Consider the following 8,560-nt stretch of genomic DNA (forward strand, 5'->3'; position numbering starts at 1 on the left):
TTGGTTTTACTATAAAATTCACATGGTCCCTTGAAGTCTCAAAAAAGTCCATAGTTAGGCTCCAAATGGATGATTTTAATATTGGCTAAGAGAAAATATACTGAAATATATAGAACATGGAATCTCAGAATAGAAAAATAATGTTGTGCATTATAAGGTTAGGTTGAGGCTTTGTGATCAAAATTCCTTTGAAGAGTTTAAAATGAAAGATCATTATTAAGAAAGTGACAGAAAGAGAGAGACAGAGACACGGAGAGACACACACGCAAAGAAAGAGAGAGAATGAGAAGACACCCAAGATATTCACAGACTCAAAAGTGTGTTTATATTGTGTTATGGGGACCATCAAGTGCCAGGAAATTCAAAGGGAAAGGCTGACGCTCCATCCTTAACTCATGCCATGGGATCTGAATTCTTGCACTCTTATAAATGACTCAGCAAATGTTTGTGTGCACCTGGGCGGTAAAGTGGAAATAGTGGCTTCTTATAACTTTGTCCAACTCTGACTTATCCCAACCCTTTTGACTGACGGCAGGTTAGAACTGGGAGAGAAAGGTCTTTGAATTTGTGTGCAAAATGGCTAAGATGCACTAATTTTGTCTTGTAAGCAAGTGTTTATCTAGCAAATGCTTTTTTAGAGGGCTTTTTTTTTTTTTTTTAAATGAGGAATTCATGAAGTTGGCCACTGAGACCTGTTTACAGAGCTATATAAGGTATGTGTGTGTCTACTCAGGCATCACTTGTGCAGGTCGTTTGGTTAAGTCTTGTAAGATGTTCAGCTGTGGATGTACTACATTCCTTCTCTTATGTTTTTTGTTGTTTTTTCCCCCCTAAAAAAAGGTTATTTGATCAGGTATCAGACATAGAGAAAACCTGGCAGGACGACAGGAAAGTGGCCAGACTTTGGAGTGTTTGTGTACTTAAAGAAGGAATCTTGCACATTTTCAATTTTCAGTCATAGACATTTTCTTATAAGAGCAAGTAGGAGTCTGTGCCAGCCCTCAAAGCGGAAATCAGAGCTCCCAGGGAAACATACCGGAGGAATGTGACTCAGTGCCAAGACCCATACGCAATGCATACACTGAGCTGTCAGATTTATAGGAAGTCTGGCCGTATAAGGGCATCTGGACAGGGAGCAGTTTGTTGTTATGGTGGGTTGGGAGTGGGCTTCGGATGTTTCTAGCACGCCTCAAATTCAATCAGGTCAATGAATTCCACTCCAAAAAATGATATGCCAGACAGCTTTTGGAAAAATAGTTATAAATATTATCCTAAAATCTTCAGAGACCCTGGCTTGGTTTGCATTGCCTTATATTTGCTTAAGATGAAGGTTAAAGAGAGGGCGTACTCCCTGGGAGTTCAGAAGTGGGAAAGAAGTGCGGATGTTTACTATCTAAATTACATTCATTTCCTCCCTGCTCTTTCCTCCTTATAATTAGTTCTCGGACTTTCTTGGGATATTTTCTGATGCAAAGGTGTTGGTCCAGAAGGTAGTCAAGGCTGTTCCATGCGGTCTGTGTTTATGTTTGCCTGTTCATTTACTTGCTTGTAGATGCAGTTGAAGGTTAGAGTGAGAAAGGAAAGGAATTTTTTTTTTTTTAATGACATTTTCTTCAGTTTACTACTTGTCTCACTTACGTTATTTAATTAAAATCCTGCGCTGCCTCTAGTCTGCTCGCATTAATCTGAGATGGTGCTGGAGAACGTGGATGCTACTACGGGTAGAGACGGGTCTCCAATACTTTTCCTGACATATTAGCGACTCGAATTTACTAGTTTAGCAACCCCAAGTCTTTACAGCCCTTAGTTTTATCAGCCCAAATGGGAAGAGTCTCTTTGGTGATACTTGAGGTGGTAAGAGAGAATGAAAAAGAGGGGAGGTAACCTTTCTTTCAAATGTGTGATTTGGGGAAACCAAATCAATAGGTTTAGGAAGAACAGAGCATTCAGACTAGATAACTATTTCAAAGAATGGGAGAAAGGGAAAGGATAAATTTTTGAAAGGACAAGTGTAAAATTGACATGTGATGTAAATGTGTCCCTAGAGATTCTGCTGAGGTATAGGGAGGTGGGGCAAACTAAGACAGGCCCCGTCAGCTCACCCTTTGAAATGTGTTCCCACCTCTTACCAACAAGCCTGAGCCCCTTCTCACAACTTCGGGGCTTCCTGGATATGTGTTTTCTTTTTTTCTAATTATTTATTTATATAAGTAACCTCTACACCCAGCATGGTGCTCGAACTCACAACCCCGAGATCATGAGTTGCATGCTCTTCCAACTGAGCCAGCCAGGCGTCTCTCCCTGGAGTACATTAAAAAACCATTCGGTAGGGCCAGAGGACTGGCTAGAAGGCTGGAGATATGAGCTCCATACCTGTCATCTTATACCTGCCATATAAGCTCAGGGAAGGTACCAGTCCTCTCAGAGCCCAAATTTCCCGCTTGCTCAAGGTTATTTTTCAGCCCCAGGACACCATATTTATGAAAGTACTTTTACATAATGTATTAAGATTTTAAATTTACCAATTTCTTCTGTTTTTCACTGGTTCTTCCTTGCCTTTAAGACTAAGCCCAACTCAGCCTTGATTTTAAAAGCCCATCACAGTCTGACTTTATAACACCATTCAGTTTTGCAAGGATTTTAAAGTGTTAGATCTTTGTTAAGAGCTTACACAAAATCAAATCCTACTTCTTTATTTTTCAGATTAGATGCTCAGAACTGACAGAGATACTTCACAAAGGAAACTTTTTTATTTGTCTTATGCTCTTGCATGTCATTTGTATGGGAGAAATATCACAATGTTTTTCTTTTAATCATAGTTTTCAGGATACATAAAAAGAAATTCTACACTCAGCTTATTTTAGTCACATGATGGCATCTGATCCCTTCATTTCCATTTTATCATTTTCATTCCATTTTTTTTTTTCCATGGGGGAAAGGAGGTCCAAATAGTCCTTTCTTCAGTGAAAACATAAAAGCTACCACTAATCCTTAGGTAAGAGTACAGTGTGTAAATATTAAAGAAAGAACCAAACATTTATTAGTGCCTGTGTCCATGATGTTTTCTTTAGATTATTTGTTTCTCAGAAACCAAGATGGTATTGTTTTGCTTAACATAATGCCACAGACATTTTTACACTCTATGTATATTTGAATTGACTTTTTCATTTCATTTTGAAGTGTGAACTGTGGCACCATGATATCGACAAGCAAGTTTTCAAATTAAATGGAAACTGGTAGCCAGTAATTCTAGAATGCTGAATACTAAGTTGTTCAAATTGTCCAAAGAGTTTCTAAGATGTTTTCCTATGTGTGAATTTTTAAACAACTATGCCTTTGGGAATCATATATGAAAATCTGAACACATGGATAAAGCTTTCTGAAAAAGTGTCTTACCTTCTAAGTGAGAGCTTACACCACAAATGAAGAAAAGCACATTCTAAGCTCTTGACATCATCAGATTTGGAGTAAAAGTGAACTAATGCATTGTTTAATTTGACAGTGGAATGTACAATGCCGATTTTGTCAGATCAATTTAACAAGAATGCTACTCAGAGCTTTGTCTGGGTGCCTGAAATGGATGCCCTGTATGGGCTGTATCACCTTCTGTTTATGTAGAGATTTTAAATTTAAAAACCTTCTCACATACACTGTGTCACTTGAGCTTCCTAGCAACTCTGTGAGGTATTATTCTCCCCACTTTGCAGGTGAGAAAATCGAGGTCCAGGAAGGCTACGTGATGTAACACAAGCTTGGTCAGAGGTGGAGAGGGGACATGTAAATTTGAATTCAGTTCTTGTGAAGGGAACACCCTTGACTCTTCTTCCAAACTCTACTGCTTCTTTTTGTCACATTCTCGATACAGTGATCTCTGAATGCTGCATGTTCTTAAGGTAGTTACTCCAATTTTCTTAGACTCTTAAAGTACACACCGTAGAAACATCCTAAAGTACACATATAAAATAAAAACGCTGTGGGCTAATTGGCAGAGTCCGTATCATGCTGTGGTCTGAGATAAGCATGAAGTAGAAAGATAATGATTATGATCTGCATGAGGAGAGAACTTTGGGCTTAGACAAAGGGTTTTTTGTTTTTTGGATTTTTTTTGGCAGTTAAGATTTTTGTGATTTTGCTGTATAGACAGATGGGTTGCTTGCGATTTGCTGATGAACTGATGTAGCTGAAAAAGGAAAAATGAGCCAAGATGATGGGTATGCTTTGGAAGGCTTAATATCAGGGTGTGTACCAGCGTGACATCAGCTTCAGCCCACACTGAAAATGTTCAGTCTCTAACTCAGTGCAGTCTTGTTTAGACTGAGTCTCAGACCAACCACGGGCATCGTGAAAGTCTTCTTGAATAATTGCATCATTCACTGATTAGCGACCCTGACGATTAAATATCGCGATAGAGCCTCAGGCCGTTGGCACTGAAGCAACATCCTTCCTAAACATCGATTCTTCCCAAGTATCTCTTAATAGACATGGTCTAGCATACTGTTAACATAATGCTTATTTTGTGAACTTCCTCTTCAGTGAAAATGCACTTTCCTTAAACTGAATACAGTTTGTATTTCAGGCTCACAGCTTTTCCCTTCTCTCCTTTCACAGTGAAATAATGTGATTTGAATCATGCCTAATTTCATGTTGTTAACGGAATGAGATCTATGTCATAACTACACAGAGCAGCGGTTAAGAGTGTTATCCAGGAATGGCAGGTTTATAATGAGGGACTTTTTTTTTTTTTTAAGATTTTTTAAAATTTATTTATTAGAGAGAGTGAGAGAGAGAGCGCAAGAGGGGGTAGGATTAGAGGGAGAAGCAGACTCCCCGCCGAGCAGGGAGCCCGATGTGGGACTCGATCCCGGGAGTCCGGGATCATGACCTGAGCCGAAGGCAGTCGCTTAACCAACTGAACCACCCAGGCGCCCGAGGGACTTTTCGTATTGACCCATGCATGTATGTGAAAATTAGCAACCATAGGAAAAAAGTTTCATATAACCATGGACTTGCTAATGTCTGGAAATATTTCACCATTAAGCTATTTCTCACATAGAGATGATGAAAGTTGATTTTGTCCAAATGAATCTTTTGCGGTGATTTTCATCATTTTCTAACCGCTCTCTGTTTCTTCTTCTTGCTCATGTGTTTTGCCCTGCCATTTCCATATATGGTTGATTCTCGAGACTCTGTGTGTTTTCAGCTCCGTAGGTGAGCAAGCAAACTTCCGGTCCAGCTTCAGCTAGACTTTGAACCAATTTTACTTTGCAGTAGGGCTGGGCACTGCCATGGCCAAAGTATCCCCTGTTGGCTTTGACTACTTTTCAGGCAGGCCTCTCCCTTACCAGTCAAGCAGATTTTTTCCCAGCTAGCTTCTGAAGGAGCTGCCGGGGCGGGGGGTCGGGGGGTGGGGTGGGGGCAGCATCATGATACCTCTTCTGCCTCTCTGATGTTCTCACCTCGTTCAGCTGAATCCTGGCCTAAATCTAAAGAGGGCTCAGCAACTCCAAACTTCTATATTTCTCATGCATCACATCCAGCTTTTTAAGAAGAGAAAATGACTTTATGTCAAGTACGAAGGGCAATCTGGAACCTACTTTGTCTACAATAAGTAGACTGTTAGACTAATCTGAGGGCAGGTGACCCAAGGCAGCACCAGTGTCCCAAATGCATTGACAGGTGCATCACCGGGCATCCTTTTAGAGAAGCACTGCTGAGGGTCAGTTTGCTGGGGATATCTCATCTTTCCTGGCAGAGGTGGTGGTAGGGAAATACTGTGTTACCACACAGTCCAATATTCAGTCAGGCTGGGCCTGGAAAAGCAAAGGTGAAAAAAGACACTGATGATAGATCATTTAAAAAAAAATTAGATGTTTACATTTTTAAGATCTCAAGAATAAAGCCTGACAAAATAAGCTTGATTCATATTTAATCAAATGAGATTTTCAACAGTTTGAGTTTGATATTCTAGAATGAAATTTTATTACTTAAAGTAAGTTAATTCTGTAGTTTAAAGTATTTCATAAAACTAGCCACTGTTTTGGATTTAGCTAGACCAACTTTTTGTTGTCTTGATTTCAGATGTTCTATTAACAGTAACATAGAATTGACCTGAATATAGAATTTGCTGTATTTTGTATTTCTCTTTTTGACTATTTCAGGAGAGAGTTTCTTTCTTTCTTCTTCTTTGTTTCATTATTTAGCTGTTTTTATTAAATGTGTGAAATCCATCAGGCAAATTACTTAATTTAAGCCTCAGTTGGCTCCTTTCAACTTGGAGATACTAGCAAAACCCACCTCATAAGATTGATGTGATAATTTGTAAGGATTAAATACCAAAAATCTTGTAAAGCACCCAGCACAGTGCTTGTCACGGAGTAAGCACTCAAAAAATGTTTGCTAAAGTAAAATAAAACTTTCCTTTTAGCTCATATCTAAATATTTTCAGATTCTAAATTTCTGCCTTAGCATTTGCCAAAAATTAGCCCTTAGCCCAGTAGGTTTTGGGGTCATGTATTATGCAGATTACCCAGGATGAAAAGAATGTTGTGACTTTCTCTTGACAGCTTTTTTTCTAGCAAGGCACATACCATTGTTATGTCACTTGTGAATGATTTATGAATTTTGATTCTGTCCTTAGAATCCCGTTTTCTGTTTTTTTTTCCATCAAATTGCCACAGGGGGGAGTATAAGTTCTTGAAAGAAGCAAATAATACAGTTTTAAGGAATTTGATACCAATTATTATTAAGAATGAATGGCCATATCTAAAACAGCTAAACAGATAATATTAATATCCTTGAGAAAATAGAAATATTTATGATAAAATAATAAATTAGGCCACTGTTCAATCTTAGGTTTAACAATTTTGTGATAGTTGTAAAAACAGTGCCTGGAAAATGTCTCTCTGTGACATGGAGAGGTGAATGCGTGCGCGTGCGTGTGTGCGCGCACAGTGTGCGCATGCATGTGGGCGCGCACAGTGTGCGCATGCATGTGGGCATTATTGGCTCCATAGGAGAGGGGAGAAATTTTAAGTTTCTAGTTTTTGCCAAGTCATAAAACGAAAGATGAAGAGGGAGAGAAAGAATGAGAGTAAGTGTTAATATATAAAACGAGGATGAGAAAGACTTGGATATAAGAATGTGACACAGCTTTACAATATGGATGATTCTCAACCCCCTGTGTACATATGGGGAAATTTAACCTTATGAAATTTAATAGCTAGATAACTCCAAAATAACTCCTGTACAAGTGGAAAATGAAGTATCTCTTTCAATAATGCAAACGCATTTAATAGCTGCAAAAATTGTGACCTGATTTTATAATAGTAATAGCCCCAAACGTGGTTACTTCCTCTGCCTCGTTGGAGAAAAGTGAAGCACAACAGAAGTCCTAGGGAAGCTAGATAGAGAAACTTATAGAAAGGGCAGGTTGTTTATGGTACCAACATGACCCCTCCTTGTTGGGAGATAATCAATCATCTTTGCAGATGGTTAGTCAGCCCTCCTCTTTTTTCGGGGGGGGGTGGTTCCTTTTTTTAATTTAAATTCAATTAATTAACATATAGGGTATTATTAGTTTCAGAGGTAGAGTTCAGTGGTTCATTGGTTGCATATAACACCCAGTGCTCATTACATCACATGCCCTCCTTCATGCCCATCACCCGGTTATCCCATCCTCCCACCCCCAACCCCTCCAGCAAACCTCAGTTTGTTTCCTGTGATTAAGAGTCTCTTATGTTTGTCTCCCTCTCTGATTTCTTCTTGTTTTATTTTTTCTAGGTTTGTTTGTTTTAGGAACCAGAATCATACTGTATGTATTGTTCTTTGATGTGCTTGTTGGAGATATTCTCAGCCTAGCACACTCCTTTTATCCATATTCCACAGAATTAGTGTCACTATTTGGGTTGCTTCATTCTGCTGTTATAATTATGCCCATTTTTTTGCACAAACTTGAGCACAGTGGCTGGAATTTGAGGGAAAGAGTGTCAGTTTGAATCCTTGTCAGTCTGAGGTCAAGGCGTATTGACTTGGCATTGAGCAGGTGGCAGGCCGTGCATGCTGACTCGGGCTGGAGGGCGGCTGGACTGTGGATTTGGGACCCACAGGCCGATGGCATCGTGTGTGATGGGGATGTGGCTGGTTTTGCTTTTAACTTTTGTGGTCAGCCCTCCTTCTATCTCTCTGCTTTTCCCAGAAAGTCCTTCTTCAGGACTTCCTAATAAGCCACATTTGAGACTACATTTCCCACACTTGTCCTCCCTTTCTCTCTCTAGTTTGGTGCAGGATTCTGCAGAAACCCTGTCCTAAAAATTCTTATTCTTAGGGGATTTCTTCTCGTGTGTCAGTATAGCATGCTTACTGATTTTCTGATTTGTTGAGGGCTTTGTACTTGGCTCATGTTCTTTCATTGGTGGCCCCTGCCACCATCGTGGGTTTTCCGAATAATCACCAAAACAACCACCCAAACTTACTTCTATGTTCTTGTTGCCTGCTTCTTTTAAGCCAACCAGGACTTGCCCCAAGCCCTTACATTACCTAGAACTACTCCATCCCCTTGCGT

The sequence above is a fragment of the Leptonychotes weddellii genome, chromosome 8 (assembly GCF_054177405.1).
Source record: "Leptonychotes weddellii isolate Sample4059 chromosome 8, ASM5417740v2, whole genome shotgun sequence".
In the NCBI taxonomy this organism is placed as follows: Eukaryota; Metazoa; Chordata; class Mammalia; order Carnivora; family Phocidae; genus Leptonychotes; species Leptonychotes weddellii.